Here is a 23,474-nt window from a genome sequence, read left to right as displayed (position 1 = left end):
CTAATATTTTAAAATAATCAGGTTTGGTATTTCATATTGAGGCTGCAATATATTTAGTTTTTTTTAATATCACAGTATCTCTATTATCACTCAATACAGAATGAAAAATATTACACTAAATTCCATACCTTCATGATATGTGTGTGTGTGTGTGTGTGTGTGTGTGCGGTTAATGCTGAACTGTGTGTCCGACTTTCCTTTTAATACTAGTGGTAATAGCATGCTGCTATATTAATACTGCCTTCGACACTACTTGGTGGGGGTGAGGAGAAAGACATGGTGTGATAACCAGCATACGCTGGAGTACTTTGATAAGGTTACTGCCGTTCCTGGGATCCTTTCTTCTGCAAGAGGGGCCCTCCTGAACTCATGAGAGCATTACCCCTTCATTACAAAGTGTCGCAAGCCAATGATCTCCGACCTGCTGTGCCCTGGGCTTGCCTCTTCAACCCATGAAGTAGCATCACATTCGACCAGCACAGATGAGTAGGAGGCAAGAAACCACCTGATGAATGTTATAGACAGAATTATGAACTGCAGACAATCATGTTGCACATTCGTCTTTGGCCAAAGTATCATAAAGGAAGAGGAGAGTGAAAGGAGTGGGAAGAAAACTCAGAAACCAAGAGTCGGGGATGCCTCTCCTTCTACCGAGAAGAGAAGAGCAATGCTGTGCTTTCATTGGCAATACTTTGCCCAGAGGATGCAACCACGGACCCTGTAGAACGGAGTAAAAACCTGCGGATTACTGGATTCGCATATCTCTCCTTGCAGTCTCTGGGACCTAGTGAGCTGTAGTCAGACAAGGGATGTGACTGTGCAAGGATGGTCAGGGACGGGCAGCACTGATGGCTCTAAGAGGGAGGAATGGTCCACAAGCCAAGCAGTGCGGGCATCAGCCAGAAGCGGGGAGTAGCAAGGACACAGATCCGCGTCCAGGATGAGCACAGCCTTGCTGACACCTCAAGTGTAGCCCGGGAGACCTGTGTGGGACTTCTGACCTCCAGAAGTATACAGCATTCCTTTGTCTTATGCCACTACCTTTGTGGTTGGTAACTAGGTACAGCAGTGACAGAAAAAGAACACAGTGACCATCTCATTCATTAGTTCAAAAAACATTTTTGAGTGTTGGATAAATGAGACATGGCACCTACTCAATTATGTGGCACAGTAGGTGTTAAAATGGAAATGTGACCAAAATGCTGTGGGGTACAGAAAAGAGAGAGCCCTAAATTTGGATGGTGGGGAAAGCCTGGCTAGAGGGATTGAAGTTTTTATTTGGAGCATTAGAAAATTGCCAAGAGGAGAAGAAGAAGAGAATGAAGTTGTTTGTTTCCTGTGGTGCCCACATCTGGCACATGGTCTGCCGTGAAGTAAGTGCTGTGTCATAATTGGTTGAGTGGGTTAGGGCAGTCTGAGGCCACCCCGGAAGTTCTTTCCAGCTATCTCCCAGGCCGTGTGTATCTTGGTGAACAATTTCTTCACGCGTCCACAGCTTCTCACCTCATGCACCTGCATCTCCCCAGACCAAGGCCGTCTCTGGCTGCTAGAGCATTCCTGGCCTTTGCATGTGCTGGGGAGTAAGGTCCCTGGTGAACCCTAATCCGCAGTAACCCGCAGATAAAGAGGGGTAAGAGGTAGAGGATGAATATTCCTTGTCCCAGGAGGAAGACGTTCTGAGACCCGTTCCTCGAGTCTCGCAGCGGTTCCCTGGGGCTTGAGCTTCGTCGTGCATGGCGGTTTCGCGCTCATCAGCGTACCCGTTACTAGTCCTGTCACTTGCCCTCCTTTCCGACCTTGCCTCATTGTTTCATCATGATTCTCGCAGTCGCCTCCTGGATGAGCTGCTTGCCCTCAAACTGTTTTTTATTATTGAAGTCTAGTTGGTTTATGATGTTTGTTAGTTTCAGGTCTACATCAAAGTGATTCACTTGTATATAATACTTTTTCAGATTCTTTCCAATTATAGGTTATCACAAGATATTGACTATAGCTCTCTGTGCTATCCAGTGGGTCTTGTTGGTTATCTATTTTATATATAGCGGTTTGTATCTGCTAATCCCAACCTCCTAATTTATCCCTGCCCCCCCTTTCCCCTTTGGTAACCGTAAGTTTGTTCTCTAAGTCTGTGAGTCTGTTTCTGTTTTGTCAGTAAGTTCATTTGTATCATTTTTTAAAGATTCCACATGTAAGTGATATATGTATTTGCTTTCTCTGTCTGATTTACTTCACTGAGTATGATAATCTCTAGGTCCATCCATGTTGACGCAAATGGCATTATTTCATTCTTTTTTATGGCTGAGTAATGTTCCATTGTGTATATATGTACCACATCTTCTTTATCCATCCATTGATGGGCATTTATGTTGCTTCTGTGTCTTGCCTATTGTAAGTAGTGCTGCAGTGAACATTGGGGTGCATGGAAAAAACCTAAATAAGACCATCACTATACATTTTTCTAACACATGAAGAATTGACAGGTAGTGCTAAAATTTGGTGGTGATAATGATATTGTACTATTTCGCTTTCTGTCGTGCCTCTGAAATCTTACTCCTTTGTAACTTTCAGTACCTGCAATGCTCTTATACTGCCAACATAATTTAAGAAAAGTCTCAGGATTTTTGGAAAAAATAATGAAGTCTTAGACACTGATGTTTCAGGACACTTGACTGTAAGGGACTCAGGTACCATTAAAAAACAAAGAAAACCCCACAAGATTGTGCGTTGGAAGTAAGTGTGTGCCAGTGGATTGTGTTGTATAGAACTCCTTGGCCTGTTACCTAAACATGGAAACCCTTCTGTCCCTGAACGGAGAGCCTCAGGCTGAGTCAGGAAACTCAGTCAATCCACTGAGACCCTTGGACAGTGCTTCACAGGGCCACCCAATCCAGGCAAGGAAAGGTCAGACTAGATGCCAAGACCCTGTTGGTGGGTTGAATGATCCAGAAACCATCATTAAAGCATTATTCTTACAGCCTATTTATTACAAATAGAAAAAGCAATGGTTCTATGGGCTCCTGAAATAATTTTCAGTAATATTTTAAAAAACTGCAAGGGACCTCAAAAAGTCATTTTCTATATGTCTTTGCTACAAGGCAGAACTATTTAACTGTTACAGGACAGATGGATATCCCTCAAATTCTTGAAGATTTACAGGGAGCAGCTTCCAGCAGCAACATTGTAATTTTGTTTTTGAATTTCAGTGAAGAAAAGATGCTCAAATATTATGACACTGCATATAAATGTACAAGATAATTTTTATATCATGCTAGTCTTTTTAAAATCCATATGAAATAATACCATTACTGTCTTTCATATTAATTTTACCCCTCCTGCACATTTTTCATGCTCTCTTGACTCATTCATAATATCTGGCGTCCTGTGGAGACTGAACCTTAATAAGAACCCAAAAATGCCTAACAGTGAATTTCAACCTTTGGAAGAATATTAGTAATTTTTCTATTTTCTGGCCATACACAAGTTATATGATCCTCTTCGGTGTTGGTAGAATCTAAAATAAACACTATGTATTTGTATTCCTATTTGAATACTGCATTTGAAAAACAGACTGGTGATTTTTATGCTTTTTTCCACTGTCTTAAAGAAATGATGTGATAAAAATGTTACCATGTCAGAAAATGGCATAAGTTATCTTTGATGAGATCACTACATTTAGGATGCAGACCAATTATGCTATAGAAATTTCTATCGATTTTAATGACTAAAAAAGTATATTTTTACCTTTGGGGGCTTCCCTGATGGCGCAGTGGTTAAGAATCCGCCTGCCAATGCAGGGGACATGGGTTCAAGCCCTGGTCTGGGAAGATCCCACATGCCGTGGAGCAACTAAGCCCGTGCGCCACAACTACTGAGCCCGCGTGCCACAACTACTGAAGCCCACGAGCCACAACTACTGAGCCCATGTGCCACAACTACTGAAGCCCATGCGCCTAGAGCCCGCAAGCCACAACCACTGAGCTCACGAGCCACAACTACTGAGCCCGTGTGCCACAACTACTGAAACCCGTGTGCCTAGAGCCCATGCTCCACAAGAGAAGCCACTGCAATGAGAAGCCCGCTCACCGCAACCAAGAGTATTCCCCGCTCACCACAACTAGGGAAAGCCCGTGCACAGCAACGAAGACCCAATGCAGCCATAAATAAATAAATTTATTTTAAATAAAAAAAAGAAAACTTGTTTTCACCTCTGTTTTTCTTACGGCTGATGGACATGGCTTAGCAATGATGACACAGAAGATCTTTCGGAAGCACCCCTGATCTTTGCTTTGTCCAAGTGGAGTGGCGAGTCACCTCCTTTGAGCCGTGATTGTGGCTCAAACATTCAGTCCATAACACTTAGTCTTTAATGAACTTTAGTCACTAAAACAAGACTCCAACACCACTGTCAACAGGAAAAATGCCTCTCAGAAACCAAGCAACCATACATTCTGCATCTTCTGTATCTGACCCCTCCTCTGGATGACAGCCACACAGCCACTGGCCTTCCTTCCCTGGGTGCCCAGCGGTTGCTGTGCTGAGCCATTCCTTGCAGGGCTGATTCACTCTTCCTGACGACATTGTCCGTCAGAAGTCCACACTGCTCATCCTGTGCCTTCTCCCTTGGTCCTTCTCAGACTTGTGCTTTGTAGGACCGCAGGGGAGAGCTCTGAGCGTGCTTCCTAATCCAGAAGTGAAGGGGGTTAACACCCCTGGGACAGCCCACAGTCCGTACGGCCTGAATGCTGTTGGATACAGTTGATCCTTGAACCACATGGGTTTGAAATGCACGGGTCCACTCATCCGTGGATTTTTTTCAATAATAAATACTACAGTATTACAGGATGCCCGGTCGGTTGAATCCAGGGATGCAGAACCTCGAAGATATGGAGGATCCATGGATACAGAGGGCCGACTGTAAAGTTGTATACAAATTCTCCACTGCTTGGAGGGTCAGTGCCCTTAACCCCTGAGTTGTTCAGGGTCAACTGTAAATGCTCCACCCGAAGGTGAAATCCCAAAAGCATATCTATACAGACCTAAGCAGATAGGGGAGGATTAGCCCCATTTATCCACAACGCTTTCCATTCTTTACCCTGATTCCTGAGATCACCACCTAAATAAGCCACCTGCACAAAAGTTATTTTTTGAAGCTTTCTTTTGGGAGGAACCCAGGATGACTATTTCTTTCTTCTTTCTTTCTCTCTTCCTTGTTTCTTTCCTTCCTTGCTTGCTTCCTTCATTCTGTCCCTCCGTCCCTCTCTCCTTCCTTCTTTCTTCTCTCCCCCTCTCTCTGTGTGTCTATCTATCTAATCTATTGTGTAATCTATCATTTTATCTAGTCTATCATCTACCATCAAACATGAAGAGATACAGTGACTTCTAAAGAGTTATTTTAAAGGAATGTTTGTGTATTAAAGGCAACTTAATCTGAATCAGTAAAAGCAAATAATTTCTAATCAGTGATTCTTCTTTTAGTTACTAAAGTTTATTAAAGACTAACTGTTATGGACTGAATGTTTGTGTACCCCAAATTCTTCTGTCTGTGAGCCAGGAGGAGGGTCCCCACCAGAACCCGACCATGCTCGTACTCTGATCTGACTTCCAGCCTCCAGAACTGTGAGAAATAAATTTCTGTTGTTTCTGAACCACCCAGTATGTGAGGTTGTGTTGTAGCAGCCTGAGCTAAGACCCCGAACTTCTCTGTATTTGAAGGAAGGTGACATGGCAGTTGTAACAGGAAAATTTGAGTAAGTTCAGGAACCAGAAAGTAAATGACGCAGCCTCCTTAAAATGTGTCTGATTAGAAATATTCCATGTGTCTGTTGTTTAAAGAAATGACACAAGTCAAGCAGGATGATCTAAAGTGCACTCTGTGCCCCACGTTACCTGGAAATCTGCTCCCTGGCCTGAGTGAGCTATGAACAAACTCTTCCACATCTCCTTAATCAAAAACACAGCCCCATGTTATTTTCATAACAATAGTGCTGTGACGTTCCTTGCTGCTTGTTTTTTCAGTTTTCAGTATACATCAGACAACTTATTTGATTTTTCGTCAGATGATGAGCTCCCTATTACCTCTAGTATAAACATGGCCCCTCAGATAAGTCCAAGTCCAGTTAGATCATCCTTGGCATCTTCCTATATTCAATGTTATGTCTCTAAGCTCATCAGAGAATAGCATCCAGTTCCATAGGACGAGCATATGTTCCTGGCTTAACCATCTGCTAGAACTTTGTCACTTCTGTTTAACAGTGATTGGACAGGCAGCTCCGGTACATGAGGTCATTTAGCATAAGTCATGTCCAAAGAGTGGCCAGTAAACCTCCTGGGAAAGAGATGGATGGAAAAGACTTTAGATTTGGAAATGGTTCCACTCCCCGAGCTATTTCATCAAACCATTTATTCAGCCTACACTGAGTATCTTTGAAATAGATTCTCTCGAGTGGCTCTCAGAAGGTTATAAGCAGCTATGGGCAACATTGTGTAACTCTCTCTCTCAATCAATGTGGGCAGACACTAAGAAGAAGAAATGCTAGACGCTGGCAGAGTTTAAACATAAATGAGTTTATGTGTTTATGTGATTTACTTGATAATATAATGCAACGGGTGATTTCCAGATCATGACTTTTAACTCTTTCCACATGTGTGGGCACTAGGTATGTCCAATATTTCAAGGAATCCTGCTGTGAATCTTCTTGTAAAGTAGAACGTCATTCTACGAAGTAAGTTATCCATCTCTCTCGATAAACTTTGGTTTTGTTCTTCTATATTTAATTTTTTTTAAGGAAGAGCCACTTCAAAAATTAATTTGATTTTAAGAAGCTCAAGCTTATTTTCCATGTTGTTAGAATCACAGCTTTCAGCTTGCTATATATGGCAAAGAAACAAAAATCTCTACTTTTGTAAAGAGAGTGTAATTTGAAAGATGATTAAATTGATGATATTTGATCAGTCATCAGAGTAATGGAGCTTGTACATACTCTCTCTCAACCATGCGCTATGAGCCTGCCATCATGCGTCCAGTTGGAAAATGTGCGCGTGGATTTGCTTACATTTGAACGTGAAGTTATCTGTGAAGATACACGTGGTGATTGGCAATGATCTCATAAATGCTAAGAACTTTTCCACCCAGAGTACAATACTCATGCTGGAATTAGATGTATGGAAATGCTCGCATATGTCCTGCCAAACAGTATGCATTACAGGCAACATTTACTGGTTACCAGCACGGTGTGTAGAACGCACATACTTGGTTTGTGAAAATCAAAAGAGGGGAAGAGACCTGAATTGGCCAGCTGGCACAGATTATAATTAGAGCAAAATCTCTCTTGCTCATCAAAACAAAATAAACTCACAGCTCCTTAGTTAATTGTATAATTGTATCCATCAAGATCCAATCTAGTACTAGACTCAATAGAGAATACCCTTCACGGTTGTCTGAGATTTGTAGGTTGCTGAATTTTTAAAGAAATTCTGCAATTTTCAAATCTGTAGGGCTCTGCCTGAAGTTTTTCTCCTGAATTCACTATTTCACTGTTCTTGTTTGGGATTTAAATTCTGTAGTTTCATTTGGAGTTCAAAACCTTTCAAAGACTTTTGTCAGTGAATTAAAATAGCATAAAATCTGTCGTTTTTCAAATATACGCATAGATATATATGTATTCTCCCTCGCCCTCACCTACTGATTTATACCTATATCTATATGCAAGTATCTCTGCTCAGAGAAATACTTAAAACCAAATATTGGGTCAGTTGTATTTAAATGATTGCAAATGGCTTTATTTTAAGTGGAACTTAATCACATTACCCTCAGTAGAAATCTTGGTAGGACTCAGTTCAGTGGCGTGGGCTTCTGCATAATATTGAGTCTAGGATGTAAGAGTCGCCAGACCTAACCTTGACACACTCACACTGCATGGCTTTTATACTTACTGTCTACATTTTGTGCAACTTTGGACTTGCCAAAGTAATAAAAAACAAACCTCTTCCCCTGCGTAAAGCTGTCAGGGACTTGCTGTCACCTACAGGGCAAACCTCAGGCATGTTGCCGTTGTGTAAAATTCTTGAGGATGAGGAAAGCTTACTGAGTGGTTTCTTTTCAACACTAGCCCTACTCCCATCCCCCGCCCCTTCCTGCCACGTCTCATATCAACTTTGCCTGAAAAATCCAAGAACTAGATGGCAATACCATACACGGGAAGCCTCCTGGGATGTGTTAATCAAGGTATTTCCTGTATCTGGAATCCTATTGCATTCTCTTCTTGGCGAGACCCTACAAAACCCAGCTCAAAATCACCTGACCCTGTCACAGGAGCCTCTAAGCCGAGTCAGTCACTCCCTGCTCTGTTTTCCCGTGACGTCTCATTCATTAACAAGAAGATATGTCTGTTCCTGCTTAACAGCTCTTCATAGCAGGGCAAGAATTTCAGGTAGACTTACACTGGGGATCTGTGTCTGCAGTTCTATCGCTTTTGTGTCAAATCAACTGAATGATGTGGTTGATTGGATCATCCTGCTGCAAGCTGTACAAATGGGAAGTGCAGTGAAATTGTTACGGTGTTGACCTCTTGCATGGAAGTTTGCTCACCATGAAATAAGGCCCAGATAGATCATAATCAAATGTCACAGAGTTGTCATATTTTAATTTCAATTAGCACTGAAATGTAATGCAGTTGAATGTAATGCATTATAGTGCATTGAATGTAATGCAGTTGAAATGTAATGAAATCCAAACAAGCTACATGCTATATTATAGGTTCAATTTTTTTCCAAAATATATATAAAGCTATAAATATGCATCAGTGGCAGGACTCTTCCAAGGGTGAATGGAGTGGGGCTTATCAGCAAAGGGCCAGTGGGAGTGATCTGAGGGGCACACAGAACAGTCCCCACAAAGGATACATTTTCCCTGTCTGGTGGGATCCCACCAACGTTTTTGAGGCTTTATGAGTACATACTTGCCTTTTTAGTAAAATTCACGTAGGCACTGTCACCTTATTAAACAGAGTCGGAAGCTGAAAGTGTGCGGGCCATTCAGGTACACTGGGACAAAAGGACTTCTCACTTTTTTTTTTTTTAAAACCCTGAAGCAATTTTATAAACTGGCATAAAGCAGAGAACCCTAAAGTGGAGACCTATGACAGCAGAGCTGCTGAGGTTGAATTGGAAGGCCCACTCCATTGTGTGCATGCAGAGTATGGGGTGGGTGGATGGTGGCCCTTGTGGCTGATGGGCAAAATGGCACCTCGCCGGCACTCCTTTGGGTGGTCGTGGAGACTACTCTGTGCAACCCTATGCCTCCTTCGTATACAACATGGAAAACCACCAACTCCAGACTCACTTCTTTATTTTACCTGAGGCAGAGGGAGTCAGGGAGTTGCCTAAGGCAGGCATCCTCAGAAAATGTTCTTGGGGACAGAGAGTGGAAAGAAATCTTATTATGTTATGTATAAAGCATGACATAATACAGTATATAAACAGATGCAGGGATATCCATAGTATTAGAATTTCACGGGGTGTTTTTTGTTTTGCTTTGTATTTTTTCCCATACGTCCTTGTTGGTTATCTATTTTAAATGTAGTAGTGTGTACATGTCAATCCCAAACTCCCAATCTATCCCTCCGCCCACCCTTCGCCCCGCCGGTCACCATAAATTCATTCTCTAAGTCTGTGAGTCTGTTTCTGTTTTGTACATAAGTTCATTTGTATCTTTTTTTTTTTTTTAGATTCCGCATATAAGCAATATCATATGATCTTGGTCTTTTTGTGCCTGACTTACTTCACTTAGTATGATAATCTCTAGGTCCATCCATGTAGCTGCCAATGGCATGATTTCATTCTTTTTGATGGCTGAGAAATGTTCCATCGTATACGTGTACCACATCTTTATCCATTCATCTGCCAGTGGACGTTTAGGTTGCTTCCACGTCTTGGCTATTGTAAACAGTGCTGCTCTGAACATTGGGGTGCATGTATCCTTTTGAATCATGTATTTCTCTGGATATATTCCCAGGAGGATTGTAGGATTGTAAGGCTAGTCAATCAGGGGGTGTTGATTAGGAGAAAAACATTTCAAAAATCTCTTTGGAGGGCGATAATGGAAACAAGTTTCTTTGCTGGATAGAGTAGCGGATGGGGTAATGCTTGATGACGCAGAGGGTAAGGTGCAGTGAGACTGCCAGCTGCTTGGAGAAGTTGGTTTGATGGAGATAGAGAAGCAGTGTGCCTGTGGTCTCCTAGGATGAAAATGGAGCTCGTGGGTTGTGCAGTTCTGAACTGACGCAGAGGAAGACACTTTGTCTTTCTCTAACGCTGCCGTCACACGTTACATCTTAAGGCCTTTTCCTAACCCTTAGAGACAACTTGACCATACCCTATTGCTTTCCAGACATTTCAAATTATGGAAACGAGTCTCATTTTTTTGTGATGAAGTCTTGTTTTTCTGGTATTGAAAGGTCCCGCCCGCTTTCAAGTTTGGGTCCAATACTAAACGTCTCTTCTTCCCCCAGCCTGTGGCCCAGGGACCCACAGAGGGAAGGGTATAGGGTTTGACTCTTCCCTCTGCCTCCTTCTTTAAGAACCTTCATTTTGTTACCTGGAAGCCTTTGAGCCATGGGGCCGATAAATTCTACATTAGAATGTAGAATTCTGCAAAACAGAAGTGTCCAACTATACCCCAGCTAAGTAAACTTCTTTTTAAAATTGTTCAGTCTAACACATAGGGTAAGTTTTTTTTTTGAATGAAAATAGAAGTGCTCTCTTTGTCATGCAAAAATAAGTTAGGGTTCCATCCTAAAGTAGCCCAGCCTGCCTCTACAGGGCATACAGAAGGTGGAAAGGTTTGGCATCTCTGATCTCGCAACTCTGGTCCGCACACTTTCCTTTCTAGCCAGCTGGTCCCTAGGTCCTTCAGAACCCAGCTCCTCTCAGGTGGTTCTCTGAGATAAGAGATCTTTTTCTCTTCTGTGAATACAGCCAGTTATCCACGAAACAAAACATTCTTTGGTCCTGATTTACCATGTAGAGAACTGGCATGGCTGCTGCAGAATCCTTATACACTATGTAAGTAATTAACTATCATCCGTTGCGTAATCCATCCCACTGTCAAGGCGGAGAAATCACTCTCATTTCTGTTTCTTGATCTCTTGGTTGCAACACAATTGACGCAATCTGAAATGTTCCGTAAGCTTATTCCAGTTGAAACCTACCTGGCGAATCACTCCTTGAATTAGCAGGATGGTTTTCAGAGACTAGAAGAGTAGACCTTTCCCAGTGGAGACCCATATCCACCAAGGGAGCCTATGAATCTCTTTGGAGAGGGTCTTGGGGAATAAGACGATGCGTGTGTGCTCTGGCTTCTTCTCAGTTATTTATTTCATAGCAGACTCTCTGTGTTTTGTATTTCTGCAAGTAAAGAAAGCCTGCCAAAAACTCTAATTTTGAGGAGATATAAATGAATTGTTACAGATGGAAAAAAGAAAAGTCATTTTCTTTAGGGAAAAAGACATTTTACTTCCAAATAAAAAGTGAGTCTCCTTTTTCTTATGAAAAAGAAAAAAAAAAAAAAATCAGTGTAGACACAACAGCCAAACTGCTGTCACCCACGTCACCCTTGGAGGACCCCTCCCAGGACTGTGCGTGTGGTCGCCACACAGCAAGGAGTTCTCTGTGATTACAACAGAAGGGGGGGGTCTGGCGAACCCTGACTATTCTCCTCCGAGTCCTCATAAATCAAATCCGGTTTCTCTAAGATCATGGCACGGGAGAGGCCACGCTCAAACAGACCTGATGGAATGCGTGTTTTGTGAAATTGAATCACTGCAGCTTGAACATGTTCTTAAATGTACACGTTGAATTAGAATTGTTGAATTGTTGAATTGAATTGTTCTAATTAGCAACCTGCCAAGCTTCATTGTCGATGGGATAAACGGGTTACCGAGGTTTCCGTGGAGTTTTTATTTTTTTAAGGAGGGGTGTGTGTGTGTGTTTACTGTTATTCGATTTTTTAATCTCTTCAGTATTTATGGCAAAGGGCGTTGCCTCCCTATTGCAAATGGTCCCCATCAGCAGACTCTCTGCTAATTAGAGGTCCTCTTCCAAGGGACTATTCAAAGAGGTAAATTTCCATTTGAAGGAAAAAGTTCTTCCGGGGATCTTGGTCAGAGACCTAAAGGCAATAGATGTAAACTGCTGCTAAGTCTTTGTCCTTTTCCTGTTTTGCAGGTATTCTGGCACCAGCAGGGCTCTCCTCCTGCCCCACTCTCTGGAAGATTTCACATTCCGGGCACCTCATCTTCCTCACCCAGCAACGATGCTTTGTGTCTTGATCCCAGTTGAAGAGCCTGGCACACAAACAGCCTAGGCTGTTCATTCCTGGAGCAATTTTACATATGCAAGACTGAAGCCAAGACTGGTGTCTTCATCCCGGACGTGCCCGGACGTGCTGGTTCACACACATTCTGGTACGTTGAGAGGTAGGATTTGAACACGTGTTTCCGATCAGTAAGTCTGCTCTTGCCCACAGAGCTGCCTCTTTGTGGCAGTTCCATCATCCAAGTGGCTGTTTAATCCAATGATGTTTGTTTCGTCCAACCGGAGTTCTTCCAGTGGGCCAGTGATGGCATCACCCACCCACCCGCGTGGTGCTGTTGGCTGTCTGCTGGGGCAGGACCACTGCCAGGCCTGACACGGTCCCTCACACTGACTCCCAGACTCCCCAGCCAGCGGCCCTGGGCTGGCACCCCGTTGCAAAGGAAACCCTAGAGCTCTGCCTTGTCACCGGCTGGAGATTTTGAGTAGACGTTATGCCCTCCGTGCTGGCCAGGCTTCACAGAGTTCTTGGACACTTTGGTGAAAGGTGCTAGAGAAATGCCCCTTTCGTTTGCCACCAAGATCAAGGTTATGCAAATGAATATTACTTAAGGTGTATCGTTGGGACCAGAAACGGCGTGGAGTAGTATGAAGAGGTAGGGGCCGAGGATGAGTGGGTTGGGGAAAAACAGTTGGATTCGGTCCAGGAAGCAGGAGGTGGCGCTATGAAACGCGCAGGACGTGTGCCAAAGGCAGGGCCGTCTCCTGCGTGTCGATGCTCAGATACAGGAGTACAAGAGGAGCCCTGGAGGGCGGAGGTGGGTGGAAGCAGCAGACGCTGTTGCATGACCTTACGCAGGGCCGCTTTTAGAAGAACTGGTAGCTCACCCCGGCCTCTGTTGCTCAGAGTAGCAAAACATAAAAGTCAAGTCTAAAGCCTGACCCACATTTGGTACTTTTTCCCTTTCCACCCTATTTATGGTTTTTTAGTTATCTTTACTTTGCCATTTTCCTTTGTTCCAAGAACAATGTCACCTTTATTCCATTTAAATTGTACCTTAGAATTGAATACCAAAGATAAAACTCATAGGACCATGATAATATTCTTAGGATCCCGTCACCTAAAGGTATAAATAGTAGGCCATCCACGTTGATTTTCCATTATATCCTTACCTGTATTTGGGATCCAATTTTCAATAAATTTTCTTCTCCAAAGATTATCAGAAAATGTAATGTTTAATAAATTACCTGCCATCCTGATGGAAGGTAATTTATTAAATTAAATCCTAGTTGGGAAATTCTCAGCTGAACTTTGGTGAATATTATATAGAAAATATGTAGTTGATTCTCACAGAAGCGCACTGACTCATGATGTCTTTTGCTATGTTTACTTTTCTCTGAAATAATACCCATTGTGAGAGGTATGGAAACACGGTGATTTGCTTTTTGTTGAATTGTCTACATGGGGGATGGGAAAATAACTGCCATTTGGGAAGCACCTCTAATGCTCTGGGCTAGATGTAGTTCTACCTGTTTGAGTCCTGTCAACAATACCAAAAATACAAGATGCAATTACTAGCTGGAATCTGAATCTTTCACTGGTTCCAAAATCCCTGTGTTCTCCCTGCTCTGCAGGGCTCAGTATAGTTTCCTGTAAAGGGTCAGATGGTAAATACATTAGGCTTTATGAACTGTACGGTCCTTGTTTCAACTACTCAGCTCTGCTGGGGTAGCGAGTAATCATCCAGAGATATGTGACATGGAAGCAGCTAGGTGTGCCTGTGTTCCAATAAAGCTTTATTTACAAAACTAGGTGGGGGCCCATGTTTGCTGTAAGAGCCATCATGATCCGTCCCCTACACGATACTATAATTTTTCTCCAGCAGAATACACTTTTTTTCCCCTCTGATCTGTCCACATTTTCCATCTTCGCATCATGCTGCTGTGTGGAGAGTGGCTCTTTCCCCCCGCATTGCTGTTCCTTGTAAATCCCCAAGTATGAAACCACTTTCATAAGTTTGTGCCACCACCATCCTTCATGGCAAGATTAGTCTTATGTCAGAAATGTATTATCGTGTTCCAAATTGTCTCTTAAACAGACTTCATTGTGGTTCTATTTGGCATGACCCTGGGAGAGATTAGAGAACTGGAGGGCTCATGAAAATGTGTGTTTATTGCAAACACAGGGTGAACGAGTCATGCTCAGGGGTCAGAACAGGAAGTGGCTACTGTTGGATGAAAGATTCTGCAGGAAAAGATGAAAGATGCTTCATGGCTCTGGGAGTGGAGAAAGAGAAAAGAGGCCAGTCTTGTCTGCAGCTGTCACGGTGAAAAGTTCCAGGTATGCAGCTCCTTTTGATGTGACGAAACACTGTTTTGTAAATTTACATAATTCAGGGAGGCATTCGAATTGGCCCTTTTTCTGCTCCTCTGTTTTGCATTTTGAGAGTCAAGCGTTTGCAACAAGGTAAACCTCCTACAGAATAACGTGAAGTGGCCGACGAGGCTCAGTGTGAAATGTTTGTCTGCCTGTCACTGTTCCATCCCCTCCAGTGGGAGGAGAAGGTTCCTCTGGTCCATGATGCTCTAGACACCCAAGACTAAACATGCGGAGACCTAATATTCAAATCAGATTTAGACTTGAAATCAAAAAGTCGGGGGAGAACAAAGTCCAGTCACTTGTTTGTGTCCAGAAGTGGAAGGTCTTGATGGATTCCGTAATTTTCCTTCAATTCATCTCTCCCAAGCAAACAACGTGGTTATTTCTTTCAGTTTATTCATTTAGCTTTAACATCCACTGTTGAGAACCTAGTGTTCTCTGTGGCACACAAACTCCCGTTCATTAAGTTTAGTTAGACTGCGATGACCCTAATGGTGACTATTTGGTGAGTGCTTGTTAAGTGCTGAGTGGTGCTTTGAAGATGTCCACGAATGATCTCATTAAACTTCTCTGTATAAATATGGGATGGGTGCTCTGATAACTGTTGTACAAACAATGCCAGTCAGTTGCTCAAAGTCACTGATTTGAATCAAAACAGTTGAACCTTGTGAACCCAGAGCTGTAAACTTGATATCATAGTCAAGAGAATTAGGTGCCTGGGTCATAGACCTTGGTGTATCAGGGAGCCGTGAAGACCAAGGGAAGCAAAGAGCTTCTGTGCTTCTGTTCCACCAGGTTGTCTTTGGATCAGAGAGTTGATTCTGAGGAGGCTAAAGTCACTATGGGAAATTGTATCAGTTAGCCGTGGCTGTGTAACAAATTACCGCACACTGAACAGCTTCAAACATGGTCCCAGTTTCCATGGGTCAAGAGTCTGGGCGTGACTTGGCTGGGTCCTCTGCTTGGGTCTCACATGGTCAAGGTATGTGGTGGGGTGTGTTGTCATCTGGAAGCGTGACGAGGGAAGGATCCACTTCTAAGCTCCCTCAGTTTGTTGGGGGAATCTAATTCCTTGTGGTTGTAGAGTTCATGGCAGAACTAAAAGGGAATACAGAAGCTTCAAGGTAACCTTGTGGTTGTGACTTCAGGAAGAAGCTACCACTCTTTCAGTGAGCAAATGAAGGGAAAAAGTTGGATAGAAGTTAAAAGCACAGTTTGGGGGGAAAATATGAACATATAATGGGATCTATATCAATATGATTTACATAAACATGAAACCCACATAAAACGCTACACACTTCATAAAAACAGATGAGCAAATAACTCCTGTGAAACATATTACATAGTTTCCAACATTGGGGTGAGGAATAGTGATGAAAAGAAACACATGATAAAGAGCCAGAGGATCTTTACCTGGACCAGTGGTGATGATGCCCCGTGATCTGACCAGTGTGGAATATAATTCACCCATCCTTCCCCACCAGAGACTCAAAAGGGGAGAAGGGGCTGTGTTTTAAAGTATTAGTTAACATGTTTTCCCAAAAAGGTCATTAAAATAAAAGTAAAGAGACAAAAATCTTCCCCTGTTGATAGACTTAAACAGTTAAAATAGACTTGTTTTGGTGACCCAAATCATTGTTATATGGAATATTGCCGACCGTAGGTACTCCTCACCCCAGCCAGACAGCCCAGTGCTTCTCAGGGCTGGATAGTTACTTTGTACATGATTAACTGTACTCTTTCTTCCATGCTGATGCTATCACGATTCCTTTGCTGTTAGTCTGGGCCGGAAAGGGCACAGAGAAGCAATTTTCCTTATAAAACTGAGAGTTACAAAAAATGAATATGTGTTGGCAAGTGTTGAGAGGAACTTCTCATCAGAAATTCCAGGCTTGGAAACCAAGTTCTGTGTCCAGGCTTTATCATCCTTACACGTTAAAGTCATTGCAACTGCATTTGTTGATGCATTTGTTATGTGTAATGAGGCTCCTCTCCTTCCACTGTATGGGGGAAGGCAAATGAAGCAAAAGCGAACTTTGTCAGAATCCCAATTTGGTGATAAGTACATTCTTCAAGTAGACACTCAGGCGTCTCGTTTTCAACCAGCCCTGACTTCCTAGGCTCTCTGTTCTGTGATGTTGAGTCGAGCATCTTCATGAGCCTGTGACCTCATCACCAGAAAAGATTTGGTAAAGGGAGTGAAGAATTCTTGTCTGTGTTTTTCTTTCCTAACAGAAGCTCAGAAGCGATGAGTCTATTTGAACTGCTCTAAATCCTTTTTGTGTGGAACTCTCAGGAAGTGCTGTAGCCGTGTCTCATCATTAATGATGTTTTGGAAACCCAGCTCCGTTTGAACTCCCGGGTCTTCAAAAATGATTGCTTTACCACAGTGACTCCTGTACTAAGTCTAGATGTAAATTAAACAGGAGTTCCCCAATTTAATGTCTGGAAACTAACTGGGGGCCTGCGGAAGCCACATTAAATCTTCCAAACAACTTGTTTATTGCACTGAGTGTTTTGATCTGAGGTTGAAGAGGAAGTGTGGATGGAGAGTGCTAGATTTAATCAACAAAAGTAACTTGAGGGACTAAAGATACTTTCATTACCGGTAAGACAGACTCTTCTTTTGGTATTTCAGTTCAGACATTAGTTCAAGGTGAGAGAAAAATGTCAGCATCCCTTTTTTTATTTTCCTCTGAGAAAATAGTAGGTGTGTGCTTGGCACACTCAACAAAAACTAAGATGAAAGATGAAAGGTCCTCTCTCCAGATAATGTAGCCTTTTTTTTTTTTTTAATTTTGATTTTTTTGTTCATTATGGATTTTTTTTTTTTGCATCTATTTTTATTTATTTGGCCATGCCACACGGCATGCAGGATCTTAGTTCCCCGACCAGGGATCAAAGCCATGCCCCCTGCAGTGGAAGTGTGGAGTCTTAACCACTGGACCACTAGGGAAGTCCCCAGATAATGTAGTCTTTAGTGGGATGATTCCTATGAAAACAAATAAAACCAAAATGATAAGTACTCAGTGCAGGTATATTTAAGGTGAAGAGAAAACATAGGATATACAGTCACAGAGAAATTCACATACAGCTGTGTTTTTTGTTTTTTTAATTTTATTGGAGCATAATTGAGTTGCAATGTTGTGTGAGCTTCAGGTGTACAGCAAAGTGATTTAGTTATACATATACGTATATTCCTTCTTTTTTAGATTCTTTTCTCATATAGATTATCACAGAATATTGCGCAGAGTTCCCTGTGCTACACAGTAGGTCCCTATCGGTCATCTGTCTTATATATAGTACTGTGTGTTCATCCCAGCTCCTGATTCATACCCGCACGCCACGTTTCCCCTTTGGTAATCGTAAGTTTGTTTTCAATATCTATAAGTCTGCTTCTGTTTTGTAAGTAAGTTCATTTGTATCTTTTTTTTAAAATTAGATTCCACATATAAGTGATGTCATATGGTATTTGTCTTTCTCTGTCTGACTTACTTCACTTAGTATGATCATCTCTAGGTCCATAAGAGAGAGTTTTAAGCTAAGCCTTAAGTAGAGAGAGTTGGCCCGGGAAATGCGTCTTAAGATGGCGGGAGACATATCTGCAGTGTCCATGGGAACGGGTCTAGGACCGGAGACTTTGAGATAACTAAGTATGCCGACGGCACGAAGCACATGGGCAGGCTTACAGCAAGCAGGAAAAGGACTTCAGCGGGCCAGTTCATGAAAGATACGCTACACCATGAAAATCCACGTGGACTTCGTCCTCACTGACATAGGCAACCTCTGAGGAGGACTAGCGACTAGCACAGCCATATTCGCATACTCGAGTGGCTGTTCTGTTAACAGTACAGAGGATGGACTAGGGAAAGAGATGGAAGGCCTTGGTAGCCTGGGGGAGCAGAAAAGAGACGACCACAAGTGCCGCGCACGCGTGGGGACAGAGGAGTGAAGAGGCTCGTCCAGTGCAGCCTCTGATCATCCCCACGGAGGCACATGTTCAGGAGGTCTGGCTCACTAGGGTGGTGACCGGTAGGATTCGGTGTGTACCGTGGTCCTCTTATCCTTGGTTTCTCTTGCCGAGGTTTCAGTTACCTGCTGTCATCCAAGGTCGGCAAATGTTCATTGGGAAAGTCCGGAAATAAAGAAGTCATGAGTTTCAAATTGCACGCCGCTCTGAGTAGTGTGGGGAAATCTCTCACCATCCTGCTCCTTCTCCCCGGCTGGGAATCATCCCTGTCTTCAGTGAATCCCCGTTAGTGACTTAGTAGGTGCCTCAGTTATCAGGTTGAGTGTCATGGCAGCGCTCGTGTTCAAGTAACCCTTATTTTACTTTATAATGGCCCCAAAGCACAAGAGTAGCGATGCAGGCAATTCACATATGCCAAAGAGCGTCCATGAAGTGTTTCCTTTCAGCAAAACGGTGAATGTTCTCAATAAAGAAAAAAATATGCTGAGCTTGCTAAGATCAACAGCAAGAAGTAATCTTCTGTCTGTGAAATTGTGAAGAAGGAAAAAGAAATCTGTGCTCGTTTGGCTCTTGTCCCTCAGACTGCAAAGGTGACGGCCACTGTGCATGATAAGTGCTTAGTTAGGCTGGAGAAGGCATTCAATGTGTACAGCAAGATATTCTGAGAGAGCGAGACCTCACTGACGTAACTTTTATTGCAATATATTGTTGTAATTGTTCTATTTTATTATTAGTTATTGTTAATCTCTGTGCCTAATTTATAAATTAAACTTTATCATAGGTGTGTATGTACAGGTGTGTACCTATAGGGTTTGGTACTATCCATGGTTTCAGGCATCCACTGTGATTATTACAGCGTATCCCTTGTGGACGGGGGCACTACGTCATGAACACGACAGCCACTAGAAACGCTTGCAAGTCCATGGTTTAGGCCAGAGATGGTCCCGAGACTAAGGTATTGTGACCTTTCCTCAGCTTGGCCCAAGCAGGGAACACAGGAAGGACGGCACATGTGGGGAAGCGGGTAGGAGTGAAGGAATCAGCCAGGGGTAGGATTTAATGAATGTGAGACCTCTGTTGGGGGTTCGAGTAGAGATGCCTTGTTGATAACTTGAAATATGGATCTAGAAATCAGAATAAAGTCATAAATAAATTTAGAAGTCAGTCATGTATAGGAAGGAGTTAGACACATCTGTGGGCTTACCCACGAATTGGGTAGGAGGGCGAGAACAGAAGAGCAGTGGGGACATCCACTTTTAAAGGCTGGTGACGGGAAGAAGGCTGCACATCCCCACAGAGAAGGAGTAGCCGGGGGGAAGGAAGTGAAAACACTGGGACGGCAGAAACCCCCAGGGCTTGGAAAGAATGGATGCGTCCTGACCAAGTACAGCAGACTCTGGCGAGATTACTTTATTCCAGCCTTCTGCGCACACACTTGTTTCTTTTGGTAGGAAATATACTTGTGATGCCATCACCAATCTTTCCATAAACTCTGGCCTCTGATATGAAAAAAAATGACTTCACTTTTCTTGACCCTGACTCCTTAGAATCCACCAATGCTTGTCTCTCTCATCAGAGCCTCAGTATTGTCAGTCAGAGGTACTTTGGTGTTCAAATCACAGTTTCTGCGGTGTTTAAAAAGTCAACCAGATGGTCAGCGGGCTTCTGTACTGACCTGTTTGACCTCTCACATTAAATTTCGAGCTGATGTAGTTTCACATTCACAAAAGAAAGGTATGGATAGGCAAAGAAACAGACTATCAGTTATTTTCACTTTTTGCAAATGATTGATTGAAAAATAATTCTTGAGGGTATTATGCTTAGTGAAGTAAGTAAGACAGAGAAAGACAAATATTATATGTTTTTACTTATATGTAGAATCTAAAAAAATAAAGCAAAGGAACAAATATAACAAAACAGGAACAGACTCACAGATACAGAGAACAAATTAGTGGTTATCACACGGGGAGGGGCAAGATGGGTGAAGGGGATTAAAAGGTCCAAACTGCTAGGTATAAAATAAATAAGTTACAAGGATGTAATGTACAGCACAGGGAATAGAGCCAATATTTTATTATAACTTTATATGGAATATAATCTATAAAACTCTCAAATCACTATGTTGTACTCCTGAAACTAATGTAATATTTAAGTAAAGTATACTTGAATAAAAAAGTAGTAATTCTTGAGACCTACACCCGCCCAGATTTTGGACCAGGCAGAAGGGACACAGCCATGGACGAGCTAGTCTCAGTCTAGCCCTCATCGAATTATTGTCTCCATTTAGCTAGTTTGGAATCCTGAGAGTAACACTGATCTAGTTTGGGTTTTCTCACCAGCAGAGCCCAAAGCAAGGATTGCAGTACAAGTAACTTTCTGCAGAGGTAACCTCAAACTTGTGGTGAAAAATTTGAGTCCCTGATACTTGCTTTCCCAGCTTAGGTTGGGCAGGTGATGCTCTGCCTTCTTGTTCCAGCTTTCACACTGTAAATAGTGTCCTTTGTGCTGTCTAGTTAGTGCCATGTTATGGAACTTTGTGCCTTATTTGAGTGGTTTTGCTGTTTAAAATGACCCCCAAATGTAGTGCTGACGTGCTGTCTAAAGCCTGGTAGGTGAACGGAAAAGTGAGACACAAAAAAGGGTCCCATAAAGGGTGAGTTATTGAGTACTTTACGCTGAGTCCCTCAGGGGAATACTCTGAGGGTATTCGCAATACACGCCTGCAGGAGCTCTCTGAGGTGGGAATCAAACCACAGTGTTTGTGCAGCACCTGTGTGGGGAATGGGAGTGAAGGACCTCTGTCCTCTGTCGGGAACAAAGACATTTTCCTCTGTCCTTCCAGGCTCTTCTGTCTGGTGTAAGAATTAAATTGACCTGAGACAGATCAACAGGAGAAAAATCAAAATTTAATACCATGTATACATGGGAGAGACCCGGGAAAACTCAAGTCACTCGCCAAAATGGCAGAACCCCTCCGCTTAAATACCGTCTTCAGTTAAGACAAAAGAGCCTGCTGGGGTAGTGGTTTGGGACCTCAAAGGGGAGGAAGGCAGTTGCCATGGAGACGGAGGAGCAAGTGTTTGTAAACAAGTGTTTGCTGGGCCTGCAGAGACAGGGGGACACAGAGAGGGATTGTAACAGGCAGACTTTGCTGGGTTCCTCCCCACCTACACACCCAGTTCACAGTATCGTTATCTAGGGTGACGGCTCCCTTCCTGGGGCAGCTCCTCTGTCTACATTCCTCATGCAGTTAGGGGAAGGTCAGACGTTCTTTTTGAGTCTTTCGGGCCTCGATTGTTCTCGGCTAGAAATAATCCTCATGCCAAAGAGGCAAAGCTTTGGGGGTGGCCAGCTTTGCTCCCCTACGCAATCTAGAAGGAGTGAGTTTAGTGCGTGTCCAGTGGAGTTAGACAGACCTGGCTTCCAGTGCAGCCATGCCGCTGGCTGGTGTGGGGCACTGGGAAAATTCCTCGCCTTCTCTCAGCCCGATTTTCCTCGTCTGGGGATTGGGGCTGTAAAGGAGAACTCAGTTAATGCCTTCATACAGTGTGGTTGGTTCCTTGCCTGACACATGGAAGCAATAAAAGTTTTCTTTAATCGTTAATATGATTACCCATTCCTTCCATTGAAATCTCATTACCAGCCCCTTCTCATTAGTGTTTTAACTATTTCCTCATTCCTTGGAATCTTTCACAAACATTTTTCTCTTCTTCCTACCACAACTCCCTTTTACCTTTCTAACTCGTGACTAGTATATGTTTCCAAAAGGATGATCAGAGCAAACAGAGAGGTGGAAAGGTCAAAGAAATGGTGCACAGAAAAGATATGCCTGCATCCTAAAACCCCACTGAAAGCTAAGCATGGTGAATAAAAATAGACCTACCGTATGCCTCACCGTGAAATTTCTGAGCACCAAGAAGAAAGAAAATATACCTTTAATCTGATTCAAAATTTTGTGTCTGCACTAAAATTTACATGTAACCCCAAAATCAGTGCTCGCAGTCCTTTCACTGGCATTGGTAGACACGCACACGGTGGTGAAAGATTTGTGTCACCAGACACACACTTGCCCAGCTGGTCAGGCAAGACACACTGTGTCTTCTTGTTTCAGCTCCCACACTGTAAACATGAGCCTGCGCTTGTGGTCTACTTAGTGCCCTGTTTTGGCATCCTTGTGGTTTATTTCAGTGATGTTGCTGTTTACAGTGGCCCCATGTGTAGTGCTATAGTGCTATCTGATGTCCCTAAGCACAAGAAGCCCGTGGTACGCCTTATGGAGAAAATGCGTGCGCTCCATAGACTTCGTTCAGGCATGACTTACACTGCTATGAGTCCAGTGTTAAGGAATCAACAATATATGGTAAATAAGGTGTCTTTCCAAAGAAACACAGAATAAACAAGATCACACATGTATTGATCAGTTGATGAAATGTTGTGACCAGAGGCTCTCAGGAACCTAACCCTGTGTTTCTCCCCTCGTAAGCGGCATTCAGTATCCGCAAGTTCATTGCTCGTGAAGAGTTCGTAGCACATCACTACCAGAATCAATGGCATGTGTATTTTAAATCCAGACAGGACACAAAGCAAAGCAAAACAACTCAGAAAACTTACAACAGAATCAAAGCCAAACTTTTCATACGCAAGACTTCCTCGCAAAATACGGTGGCACAATACCTGCACTGTTCTGAACGAAAATGATATCCAAACTATAATGTGGTACCCACTGAAGTAGTAGGACGGAATAATGAATGGCTGTTGAACCCAAGTTCGTGTGCCTGATGCACAGTAAGGCCAAACAAACGCACGTGTCAGAGT

The 23,474-nt window shown here is 43.0% G+C and overlaps 1 long non-coding RNA gene across 1 annotated transcript in view; it reads left to right on the top strand.

Annotated features, from left to right (window-relative positions):
• Positions 1–12,440: 12,440 nt before the first annotated feature.
• LOC133082915 (uncharacterized) overlaps positions 12,441–23,474 on the top strand; it is a 156,588-nt gene continuing 145,554 nt past the window's right edge. The window contains exons 1-2 of the long non-coding RNA XR_009699083.1: positions 12,441–12,473; positions 14,496–14,650. This is a non-coding gene — a long non-coding RNA (uncharacterized LOC133082915). The remainder of the gene's footprint in view (positions 12,474–14,495; positions 14,651–23,474) is intronic.

Source organism: Eubalaena glacialis, chromosome Y (genome assembly GCF_028564815.1).
Source record: "Eubalaena glacialis isolate mEubGla1 chromosome Y, mEubGla1.1.hap2.+ XY, whole genome shotgun sequence".
NCBI lineage: Eukaryota > Metazoa > Chordata > Mammalia > Artiodactyla > Balaenidae > Eubalaena > Eubalaena glacialis.
Note: the sequence above shows the minus strand (reverse complement) of the source record. Positions and strands in the feature narration are given on the sequence as shown.